The sequence below is a fragment of the Hordeum vulgare genome, chromosome 4H, assembly GCF_904849725.1.
Source record: "Hordeum vulgare subsp. vulgare chromosome 4H, MorexV3_pseudomolecules_assembly, whole genome shotgun sequence".
NCBI classification, from domain to species: domain Eukaryota; kingdom Viridiplantae; phylum Streptophyta; class Magnoliopsida; order Poales; family Poaceae; genus Hordeum; species Hordeum vulgare.
In genome coordinates, this window is record NC_058521.1 from 386,377,919 (window position 1) to 386,391,154 (window position 13,236).

The window sequence follows — 13,236 nt, forward strand, 5'->3', positions numbered from 1 at the left end:
CATGTCATCCTGCGGAAAGCTTCACCCAGGCTCAAAGAGACGAACGGATATTTTCAAGACCCAAGGCTTACCTGCACAGCCACAAGTCATTATGGGCTCTGGCTTGGTTGGATAACGCGGCGACTCTGGACAGGCGGTGCTAGCAGATGTAGATGAACGGTAGGAATGGATGGGCACCGACAGGGATTCAGAGGGACCCGTTGAAAGACCATGTTTTGATCATCCGGTCTTCAAACGCCCTGAAGTGCGAGGACATACACGGAGGCGATCAAATCTTGTGGGGAACGTGTGCAAAACTCTGCAGAGTACTCAAACCTAATCGATTAGCCGTGTCCACGGTCATGGACGACTTGAGCTAAAGGAACTGAAGTTATTTGGATTTCTCAACACCACTATACATATTTGATGAGGGTAATTATTGACAACTCGGGTACGAGAACTGGTTGGCGGAACCATCTCGTTAACAACAAACATTGTAGTAACATTTTGCTTTCAACCCCTCTTGTTGCAGGATAAAACTAGCTTTATGCAAAACTTAGCTCCACCGACCAAATATGCATGTAGAGATAGTTGATTATTATTTTACCCCTCTCTTATGTGACTTGCCGGCATATTCAATATGCTGACCTACACGGCTGCAACGTCTTATGTTGCAGATACTTTTCTTCGACGAGTAAGAGTACGATTCAGGGTTACGGTCTACACTCAACTTGCCGTTGGTGTTTATTGGGACTCCACTCCCTTGACCGCTTCCGCTGAGATAATTAAGGTATATATCAGTTTTACGCTATTTTACATGTGATTGCACTTTGATATATACATTGATGTACTGTGTGTGCCAGCATACTGATCCAGGGATGGCACAGAAACAGACAGGCTTGACTCGTCTTGAGTCGGGTCGCTACAATCTCACTGGAAAACGTGGCCTTCAGTCATCTTGCCCATGTGGCATGATTTGCATGTCTCGAGTGATTCAAAATCAAGTGAGTCCAAACGATCCATCTGCATGGAGTTTCTTCATGTGTTTACACCAATAGGCATGGTTCACATGTCTTAAACGATTCAAAAACGAGTGAGTCAAAAGATCCATCACTATGGAGCTTCTTCATGCGTTTTATACCAATATGACTCAAGCGGAAGTGCCACAAGTAAGTGGTACTATCATTACTACTTTGTGTCTTTTGGCATCGATATCATGAACATGTGTATCACTAGATCGAGATTCAAGAAACCATTGAAGGTATTTATTCAAGAAAACAAATAACCATTATTCTCTTTAAATGAATAATCATATTGCAATAAACATGATCTAATCATGTTCATGCTTAATTCAAACACCAAATAACATTTATTTAGGTTCAACACTAATCCCGATGGTAGAGGGAGCGTGTGATGTTTGATGACATCAACCTTGAAATTTTTCCAACACACATCATCACCTCACCCTTGCTAGTATCCTTTATTCCGTAGCTTTTATTTCGAGTTACTTAAACTTAGCAACCGAACCGGTATCTAATACCCTGGTGCTACTAGGAGTACTAGTAAAGTGCACATCAATATCATGTATATCCAATATACTTTTGTGGACTTTGCCAACCTTCTCATCTACCAAGTAACTAGGGTAGTTCTGCTCGAGCGACTGTTCCCCTCATAATAGAAGCACTTAATCTCGAGTTTGGGTTTAACCTTGGGTTTCTTCACTAGAGCGGCAACTAGTTTGCCTTTCATGAAGTATCCTTCTTGCCCTTGCCCTTTTCGGAACTAGTGGTTTTACTAAACATCTATACTTGATGCTCCTACTTTATTTCTACCTTCACGGTGTCAAACATCGCGAATGGCTCAAGGATCATCATCTCTATCCCTGATATGTTATAGTTCATCACGAAGCTCTGTAGCTTGGTGGCAGTGACTTTGGAGAACTACGTCAATCACTATCTTATCTGGAAGATCAACTCCCACTCGATTCAAGCGATTGTAGTAATCACACAATCTGAGCACATGCTCAACGATTGAGCTTTTCTCCCTTACTTTGTAGACAAAGAATCTTGTCAGAGGTCTCATACCTCTCAACACGGGCATGAGCCTGAAGTCCCAATTTCATCTCTTGGAACATCTCGTATGTCCCGTGACGTTCGAAACGTCTTCGGCGCCTCAATTCTAAGCCGTTTAAGCATTATGCACTGAACTATCATGTAGTTATAAAAAACGTGTATGTCAGATATTCGCAACATCTACAAACGACGCTCGGGGTTTAGCACACCAAGAGGTGCATTAAGGACACAAGCCTTCTGTGCAACAATGATGACAATCCTCAGTTTACGGACCTAGTCTGCATAATTGCTACTATCATCTTTCAACTAAGTTTTCTCTAGGAACATATCAAAAAAGTAGAGCTACAGTGCAAGCTACAACATAATTTGCAAAGACCTTTGGACTATGTTCATGACTTAAGAACTCCCAGTCAAATTGACATCCCTCTAGTCATTCAAGTGTCGCATGATCCAAATTCACTAACTCAAGTCCGATCATCACGTGAGTTGAGTTTAGCTTCAATGGTGAGCATCTCCATGTTGATCATGTCCACTATATGACTCATGCTCGACCTTTCGATCTCTTGTGTTTCGATGCCATGTTTGTACATGCTAGGCTCGTCAAGTTTAACCCGAGTGTTCCGCATGTGCAACTGTTTTGCACCCGTTGTATGTGAATGTAGAGTCTATGACACCCGATCATCATGTGGTGTCCTGAAACGACGAACTGTCGCAACGGTGCACAGTGGGGGAAAACACAATTTTATATTGAAATTTTAGTGAGGGATCACCTTATAATGCTACATTGTCCTAAGAAAAATAAGGTGAATAAAAGGATTAACATCACATGCAATCATAAGTGACATGATATGGCCATGAACTTGTGCTTCTTGATCTCTATCACCAAAGCACCGACATGATCTCTATCGTCACCGGCGCCACACCATGATCTTCATCATCATGATCTCCATCATTATGCTGCCATCGAGGTTGTCACGCTAACTATGATGTTACTACTAAAGCTACCAATAGCGATAGAGCAAATCATCACCAAGCGCAAAATAATTAAAGACAACCCTATGGCTCCTGCCGGTTGTCGTAGCATCACCGTGCAAGTCGATATTCAACTATTACAACATGATCATCTCATACATCCAATATATCATATCATGTCTTTTGCCATATCACATCACATGCATACCCTGCAAAAACAAGTTATACGTCCTCTAATTTGTTGTTGCAAATTTTACGTGGCTCCTATGGGTATCTAGTATATTATTGCATCTTACTTACGCAAAGCCACAACGGTGATATGCAAATTGCTATTTAACCTTATCTAAGGACCGCCTCAGTCAAATCGGATTCAACTAAATTTGAAGAAACAAACACCCGCCAGTCATATTTGTGCAACATGTTGCATGTTAGTCGATGAAACCGGTCTCTCGCAAGCGTAGGAGTAATGTTGGTCCGGGCCGCTTCAATCCATCAATACTACTGAATCAAGAAAAGACTAAGGAGGGCAGCAAATTGAACATCAACGCCCACAAACTATTTTGTGCTCTACTCGATATATCATCTAGGCATGAACCTAGTTTTGATACTACTATTGAGGAATGTTGCATGGGAAACAAAAAAAATTCCTACGCACATGCAATACCTATCCATGGTGATGATCATCTACAAGATGGAAGAGTGAATCTACATACCCTTGTAGATCGGTAAGCGGAAGCATATGTAACACGGTTGATGTACTGGAACATCTTCACGATCCAAATCGGAGTCTGTCCCACGATCTCATCATGATCCGTCCTGCGATCCCATCACGATCCGTCCCGATCTAGTGCCGAATGGACGGCACCTCCGCGTTCAGCACACGTACAACTCAATGGTGATCACTGCCTTCTTGATCCAGCAAGAGGGACAGAGAGGTAGCTGAATTCTCCGGCAGCACGACGGCATGTGCGGTGATGGTGGTGGAGCTACTCCGGCAGGGCTTCGTCGTGCCGTATCGAACTAGCTACGGGGTGTCACGAAGTGGTGGAGAGAGAGAGGGCTGCACAATGGCTTGGGGTGCAAAAAGCCTCTCGAACCTCAACTATATATAGATGGAACAAGAGAGATGGTTGCCTTGCCTCCTACTTAAAGTAGGAGGGTTCGGCCGAACTAAGAGGGAGGAGTCCTCCTCCAATTTGGTTTGGTGGAGGACTCCTTCCCCACTTGTCCACCTCCTTCCTTTTTTTTCCCTTTTTCCTTTTTTTTGCTTTGGCCGGAATAGGTTATTGGGCTGGCCTCAGCAGACCACTAAGGGCTAGTGCGCCACCCACAGGCCTATTATGTCCTCTCCCGGTTGAGTGGCCTCTCCCGGTAAAACCTCGGAACCCATTCATCACTCCCCGTACTTTACCCGTAATGTCCGAAATCTTTCCGGAAGCCAAATGCAACATTCCTATATATCAATCTTTATTTTTGAACCATTCCGTAAACCCTCGTGACAACCAGGGTCTCATCCGGCACTCTGAACAACCTTCGGTTACCAACATCAATAATTCAACTAGACCAAAATGTCACGGAACCTTAAGTGTGCAGACCCTACGGGTTCGAGAACTATGCAGGCATGACCTGGGACACTCTCCGGTCAGTAACCAATAGCGGGACCTAGATGACCATATTGGCTCCTACATATTCTACGAAGATCTTTATCGGTTGAACCTCTATGTCAAGGATTGAGTTAATCCCGTATGCTGTTCCCTTTGTCCTTCGGCATGTTACTTCCTCAAGATTCGATCGTCGGTATTTCCATACCTAGTTCAATATCGTTACCGGCGAGTCTCTTTACTCGTTACGTAATACAAGATCCCATGACTAACTCCTTAGTCACATTGCTTGCAAGGCTTAGTCACATGATACCTCTCCCTCATACGGAGTGACAAATCCTAGTCTCGATTCACGCCAACAAACAGACACCTTCGGAGATACCTGTAGAGCACCTTTATAGTCACCCAGTTATGTTGCGACGTTTGATACGCACAAGGTATTCCTCCGGTGTGCGGGAGTCGCATGATCTCATGGTCATAGGAACAAATACATTGACATGCAGAAAACAATAGCAATAAAGTGACACGATCATATGCTATGTCCGTAGTTTGGGTCTTGTCCATCACATCATTCTCCTAATGATGTGATCCCGTTATCAAGTGACAACACTTGTCTATGGCCAGGAAACCTTGACCATCTTTGATCAACGAGCTAGTCAACTAGAGACTCACTAGGGACTGTGTGTTGTCTATGTATCCACACATGTATTTGAGTTTCCAATCAATACAATTCTAGCATGGATAATAAACGATTATCATGAACATGGAAATATAATAATAACCAATTTATTATTTGCACTAGGGCATATTTCCAACATTGTCGGCACGTCGGGTGGCCTTGTTGGATTTGTTTTACCTTTCTCGAACGTCTTGTGCGAGGGATTCCGAGGATACTTTGGGCTATCTTGAGGTTGAGGTTTTCCACGAGGAATTCGAGGAGATCACGTGTTTTCTGCGGTCGAGGTTTCTGACACAGCGTGTGGTAGTTTGTGTTGGACTAGTTGGAGCACCCTTGCAGGGTTATATCTTTCGGAAAGCCGTGCCCATGGTTATGTGGCAAACTTGGAAACTTTGTTTAACATCCGGTTCTAGATAACTTGAAGTAAACTTAATTAAAACTTGCCAACTGTGTGCGTAACCGTGACTGTCTCTTCTCGTGAGTTCTGCATCCGGAAGAGGACACGATGGGGTTATGTTTGACGTAAGTAGGTGTTCACGACCATTATATTGATCATCATTAGTCACGTACGTTTTCGCGTAGTTAACCCCCCTCTTATTCTTGTACTCGTAAGTTAGCCACCTCAAATAAATGCTTAGTCGCTTGCTGTAGCCTCACCTCTTAATCATACCTCATCCATTAAGCTTTGCTAGTCTTGATACCTTTGGAAATGAGATTTCTGAGTCCGGTGGCTCACAGATTACTACAACAACAGTTGCAGGTACATGTAAAGTGATACTTTGACGTGAGTGTGATGATTGTTCTATTTGAAGTTTCTTCTTCTTCTTCTTCTTCGAGCTAGGATGGATTCCAGCCGGCAGCCTGGGATAGCAAGGATGGATGTCGTTCTTTTATCGTTTGTTTTCGTCCGTAGTCGGACCCTGCTCTTCTACATGGTGTTTGAACATGTTATTGTATTGATGTGATCTTGATGTAGCTTGTGGCGAGTGTAAGCCAATTTCATATACTCATCTCTTCTGTACATGTACTTTGTAATGATATCCATTTTTGTGAAATGACGAGATGCACTTCTATCCATGTCGAGGCCCTCGTGCCAAAATAAGGATATGATTGCATCTTGGGCGTTACAAGATCATCGACACAACCCAGACTATAGCATACACATGAAGGTGCATGAATATCTTTACCAAAATCTCTACTGCCTACACCAAAGCGGCAACTCTGACACTAGCGGAGAACTTTGTAGGACAAAATTAGGCATGGCTCGTGCCACGAAAGATCGTCCAATGGGCTACCTGCAACCAGTTATCGTATACCACACGACCCCGCCACCGCATCTTCAACTCTATAGACACAAACAAACCGAGGCAATATCATGGACAAGCCGAAGAAGAGCCGACTATGCAACTATTGCCGCGTCGCTCACATTGCTCCCACCATCATCGTTGCCACAAAAGCTTCGATGCCACCACTGCCGCCAACCACCGATCCCTCTTGCTGATGCCGAGCTCCAAGACGATGCCCCCAAGAAGGAAAGCGACACCAAGGCGCCATCATTGTCCGATCATAAGATCAAGGGTTTCCCCTGAAGAGGCCGAGATGGCGAGATCCGTGCGAAAGTGGTGCGGTAGCAAAACAGTGATACCTCCAGGAAGGAAACGACGACCACAACCACCGCCATCGTTGGTCACGACACAACACCGAGACATGGTCTTCACCCAGATCACACACCACCTCGGCCGCACATCATCCCGCACCTCCGCCAACAAGCCCACCAATGACGACCGCCACACCAGCCCATCGACGAAGAGGCCACCGCCGTAGACAAGCGTATCTCGCGGAGGCCACCGATGACCAAACTCAAGAGCTAAGAGCAACTCTAACGGGCCGACCCAAACGAACAGCGATTTCGCCCACCTTTTGTCCGTTTGGGTCGGCCGCCCGCCCGGCGTCCGCCCTGTTTTAGATATGGGTCGGTAACACGCCCAACGCGCTGACCCATATGTGCCGGCATGGCCGGCTGGCCGCCCTATTTTGCATGATTTTCATAGTTCGAATCAAATAACATAATTTGGACCGAATAAAATAGCATATTTATTACAAGCCGAATAAAAATAAAAATGTCTCACATAGTTCTCATATAGTTTTGCAAACGAATAAAAGAAGATAAATCTATTGGTTGCCAACATGAGCCCACATATGCTCAACCAAATCATTTTGCAGTTGCACGTGAGTTTCCTAATCACACATGTCTTGATGAAATTGGGTGAACTGTTCAAACGTTGCCGCTCCTCCATGCTCAGGCGGAGTCCATTTTGTACCTTGGCAAACTGTCGAACAACTTGCGGGCATCGATGAAGGAGACGGCCGCTGAAGGGAGTCGCGACGCGCACGGACCAGTTAGCTGCCCTACCGGCGTCCGACGAGTGGGCCGGTGTCCGACGAGCGTGCAAGTGAGGATTTGGCCGGGCGGCGAGGTGGTTTCTTTGTCGGGGCGGGCTGTGTGGTGGGGGCGCGGGGGTGGGAAGCAGTCGGCTCCCCGGCGGCAAGACGACGACGGCGGGCGACGTGGGAGTGTGCGGCGTTGCTCGGCGGATGTGGAGGCGCCGACAGCTCGCATAGTCGTCGGAAAAATGGGCGGCGGCGTCGGCGACGATGGAGGCGGGCGAGGGTTGGATGGGGGAAGGCCAATGTGCCACCGACCAACGGGCCCGAGGGAAGAGAAGGCGAGCGTGCGTGCGTCCGTCGTGTGTTCTTGCCGATGCAAATCTGACTTAAAAATGAACCGGTAATGAATCGTCCGCGGACGAAAACCGAACACACATCCGTTTGAATCGACGCGTTGAGCCGTCTTTTGTGTCCACGACGACCCAAATAAACAGTAACTAACGAAATGAATCATCCCATTCAAAGTTGCTCTACCTAGCAGATCAAGAACGACCACCGAGAGCAAAGCCAATGGAGGCAACTGACTGTCGCAACCAAGCAACAACCTTTGTCTAAAAAAAAACAAGCAACAGCCGCACGCCAAGGAGAGATGGGCACCATTCGCACCCGCACTGACCAGCATGTTAAGGATTAATTTAATCCTAGTAATCAATGCTTAAGTCGGTTGTGGTTACCGATATTGTAACTCTAACTGCCTTGTAAAAAGGGTATAAATAACATGGACTGTTCGGTCACATGGACTGTTCGGTCATTTTCTTTTATTCTTTTGCACGTTATCAGCACTTGCTCTACCGACAGCGAGAAGGCGACCCCGCGGCGACGAAGGAGACAACCATCGGCCACTGCGTGACGAGGCCCTCCTGCTTGCAGGTGCACGAGGCGCCCGGCTGCTTCGTCTCCATCGCGGGGCTAACCGTGGCGGCGGCGCCCTTCAACGCCAAGATCTACGACCATGCAGAGCCGAGCCACGGCGGTTCGGCCAGCCCGCGGCCACCGCATCGGTGCGTCCTCAAGCGTGTAAGCCGGCAGCCAGCAGCGCCCTCGCGCGCGTCGGGAACCAGCCCGCCTTAGCGCACCACAACCACTCATGGCGCAAACGGACGGCACCCATCCCGGTGGCGGTGCAAAGCGCGGCGCCCTCAGGATCATGGACCAACGACGCCCGCGTCCGATGTCTGCAGGCAACGGCCGAGACGCGTCGGTTGGTTCATCGGTAACGACGACGCCCGCCTCATCTCGGCCACCCATGACGCAGCAGTAGGCGAGGATGGCAGCAGTCGCGACCACCCCGCAGGACGACCACACAATCATAGTGCGACGGCGCGGCGCGCAACCCTTACTCAGACGCGGCTCGCCGGCCGGTGGCACAGGCGGCAATCGACGGAAGCGCGCGCTATAGCATGGCCCGTCTTACTGAATATGGCGGCGCAATTCCGCTGGCACCATTCGTTGTTGCGGCCGGCAGCCCGGCTAGCGGAGTATTTGGGAATTCTTCCGCATTGAACTGTACGGGAGAAAGGGAGGCCATGGACGAACCTTATCCCTTTGTCCGTTATTCAATTTGGCCCTTGTGCTTTACTTATAAAGATATTAGGCATTAGGTTTATCTATTAAGCCCTTAGGTTTAGTCGAGTATGCAAACAGCCGTGTGATTATATGCTAATCCAGTATAAATCCTTATAATTTTCAATTCAGATCTCTGTCTTGCTTTAATATGCAACCTAGTCATCACACTATTTAGGCTACATAGCATAGTCATCAGGCTAATTGTTTGTAGCACTTTAACCTTCCGTGTAGCGTCGTACTCCATGAACTGCACGGAAGAAAGATTGGGTAATCTTATCCCTTTGGCTATTTTATGATTTAGTGCTCGTAATTCATCCGAACTACACACAAGTTCATTAAAGCAGTGATACGTCCCTCATGTTCGGTTATGCAGGACATCCATTGGATATTGCTAAATTCATGTATTTTTTGGTCAGCCTTCAGGCTAACAAACTTTACGTTTCACTAGATTACTATATTTTGTAATCAAGCCATCATGCATAACGCAGTTTGAATTTTACATACAACAACTATATATTTCCAACGAAATTTTATTTCCTTTTTGGATTTAAATGTAATTCAAATGGGATTTACAAGTTTCATAATGAGCATCACCATCAAAATTTTATTTGCGAATCACAAGGTATTGATGACATCTACTGCATAGTTTGCAGATTATTCATCACTATTGTGAGGTTTATGTCTTTTGTCATTTTGACAAGATGACTACTTTCGAAGTGCTCTTCCAAATATTAATATTAGATGTGACAACCTCAAGAAATCATAAGGTAATATTGGCATCTACTGCAAAATTTCGCAGGCTATCCATTATTACTGCAAGGTCTACATCATGTCATTCTGACAGATGACTACCTTTAAAGTGATTTTCTTACAAACAACATAACATAAGGTAATAGAATTATGAACATCTACTGACAATAGTCAGACTGTGTTTTCTATTACTGTGAGATCTACACCATATTGGTGATTATCTTCAAAGTGTTATCCTATATAAATTGAGGTCTACACATATGGCTATAAGGCATCAGCCGTATTAGAATTTGCTCCTCTGAAGCATTTATTGTTGTTGTTCTTTAAAATATTTTACTCTCATAGTAAATATTGTTCTTGCACATTGTGCTTGAATATGTCATAGGAAACTATGAAAATACTTGCATATACCTGTGATTACCTTCTACTACATTCGTAAAATGCATGTCAAGCCCATGTTACTATTTCTAATTACAGTGTCATCCATCCATCAAGATGGATGCCATAATTTATAGCGAGTGTCTCAAACACTATTGCAAGATCCACATCACATTGTGGTTGTTATTTTCATAGTGACAAAGCAATGTTAAAATTGCAATGTCTATGTTTTGGCCGTGACTCTAAAGTCACACTTTTTCTCATTAATGAAGCCCAAAACATTAGCAACGATTTCATCGCATGTACTATATTGAAGGTTTACACCCCATGTTCACCAAGCATCACCTTTGCAGATTTTGCTCAACAACATCATTTCATCCATATATTTTATTTTACTCCAAGAAGTAAATTAAATAATGCATGATCATTTCATGTAACACATGGATATTCTATTGATGCACATATGCATTTTATATGTCACCAACTTCACTTGGTTCTCAAACTAAGTACACAATGGATGAATATAGATTCACCTTTAATATTCGTTCAAGAGAAACATGTTGCCATGAGCACATCACGAATGATCTCCCATTCATTTTTCAAAGACATCAAGTCTTATCGCGGCTCACAATTCTGTCACCTTAATCAACTTCAAGTTAAGATCTCATGATCTGACATTTTCATATGCAGATCGGATTGAAAAGTCCTTGATACACTTTACATCTCCTTATGATGATATTACCATTTTCATGATGAAGAAACATTGAATTTCATAAAATCATCAGATTCACCCAACGGGTGCTATTCCATTATTTGAAATTATTGCTAGCATTGTGAATAATAATCAAGTCATTGGTCACAAAATAGAACCATGATGTATTCAAAGTAAAGTGGAGGCTAAAATGCAACCAAAGATGGAATTATTTCTTAAATAGGGAACATATCGTTTTCCAAGACAACTCTCAAGTTTGTCAAATGTGTGGTTATTTAAACATCGTACCTATGATTACCAAACCCTCAAACATATGGTCAGACCACACCACAAATTTATTAAAAAGACAAAGAAGTCATTACGATAAATTTGAAAAACTGCAAACTTATAACTGGAAACTATTCTCGTAAATGATTGTTCTCAAATCTTCCTCAGAAGGAGAACCAAAAATCTAGTGCAAGAAAAGTTTGGTCAATTCCTTTGCACCCAAGATATGTTTGCACATATATAATAAAAAAATCACTAATATTGGAGACCTCATGTAATCTCCTGATTATTCCAAAAATATCATTATCCTATACTTGTATTATTACATGTAGAGTGATGTACAATATCCTATTTTTCGGGCATTGATATTTGATAAATTTTGGATGTATGAATCAATTAATACTCAATATTTTTGCGTACACAATGATTTTCTAAGTATTAATAAATTAAATATTAAGTTTAATAGCCTTAGCCATCCTGGTTTGGGGATGATTAGAAAATTATTGACAATTCTATTGGTCACAACTTAACAAGTTGCAAAATTTTCCAAATCATCAGATTTTATGTGCACCACATGTGCCATAGGGGAAATTAATTTAAGGAACTCTCACCTTACAATTCTAAATGAGCCAACTCATTCTTCCTTGAACACATTCAGAAGATATGTGGATTACTCAACCATTATGTGGTATATATTATATAGATACTTCATGGTACACATGGAAACATTTATAAAATGATTTCCAGTGTGTCTCTTGTCACACAAACGAATGATATAACTAAATTAATTGCTCAAATTCTCAAAGTAAGAGCAAGTTATCTGAAAGAAGGGATAAATCCATTCGAATGGACAACTTCGTTGAACTCATTTCACAAGCAATGTCTGATTATACATAATACATTATGTAATACACATAATGGTTTAGTTCCATATCTTATCAAATATAATGAAATTAATAATATGACCAAACTTATAGAATCGTAATTTACTAGCCTCATGCTAGTCAAATACGACATCACACACCGTAAGTATGATATAAATCATACCAACTGCATAGCATACTACTTTCTCCTTGTAGTAATTACGTGGAAATTAACAAAGTATTTCCTATCTGCGATAATTCGGTTACATACCAATATCACCACTCCAGCATACATCAATGGGTTCTCACAAAAAAAATTAGGGATCTATGTGAGGAATAAAAATTTATCCGTCAATCAAAATTATTCATAGCCCGTATGCTGATTGCATCAGCAATAAGGCCATTTATGGCATTAGGGGAGATTAGTACCACAAAGAATGCCAAGAAATAAATTAGAAATGTTATTCACATTCAGTTCTTATATCCACGTACTCAAAGAATCTGAACAAGAAGTTTAGAATCACATATTTGCAACACATTGCAAATCTGCCACATACATTTACTGATGACAAAGGTGTTACTCAATTATATTCATGCAGTAAAGTGTCAGAAAGAGTGGAGGAACCAAATAAACCATTCTTCTCCCGAAATGAGAGCAAGAGGGGAATAAATCTGACCACACGAGATATAATCTCGCATATGCTTCCGCGGAAATAGAGGAAATCAAATCCTCAACCAGTAAATGTAATTCAACATCAAGTTGAAAGACACCTCACTGGATACTCATCATCCAAAGCCCGACATAAATGTGCACAAATGTTTTGGTGTCGGGACATCGAAACACCTTGACTCCATTGTTGTAGGAAATCACAAGGAGTTAAAAGGAATAAATACATTTCCACAAATTTCATTGATTCCTCCAGAATCATATAACATAAGTCTACATTTG